The sequence below is a fragment of the Ipomoea triloba genome, chromosome 16 (genome assembly GCF_003576645.1).
Source record: "Ipomoea triloba cultivar NCNSP0323 chromosome 16, ASM357664v1".
NCBI lineage: Eukaryota > Viridiplantae > Streptophyta > Magnoliopsida > Solanales > Convolvulaceae > Ipomoea > Ipomoea triloba.
In genome coordinates this window covers 12481438-12481729 of record NC_044931.1, presented here as the reverse complement: position 1 = coordinate 12481729, position 292 = coordinate 12481438, and positions in this window count along the sequence as shown.

The following is a 292-nucleotide window of genomic DNA, read 5'->3' as shown; positions in this document are numbered from 1 at the left end:
AACTTCTTCTCCGTTTTATCACTATCCACACCTCCCACTAAAATCAAAACATCAAAACTACAACCTCACTAATATACATAACTCTCAAGGAGATCAAAAGAGTCCCACTACAAGGAAATGAATGGCAAATCTTCTCCGTTCATATATCTTGTGTGGTTGATGTTTATCTTGATTTGCTTCTATTTACGACCAGGTTAGTATGTAAACTTAATGGATGTATAGGTTGCGAGATATCGGAACTATACGAGTCCTAATTGGCCACATCCACACCCTTGGTCCGTGATGCCGAGGC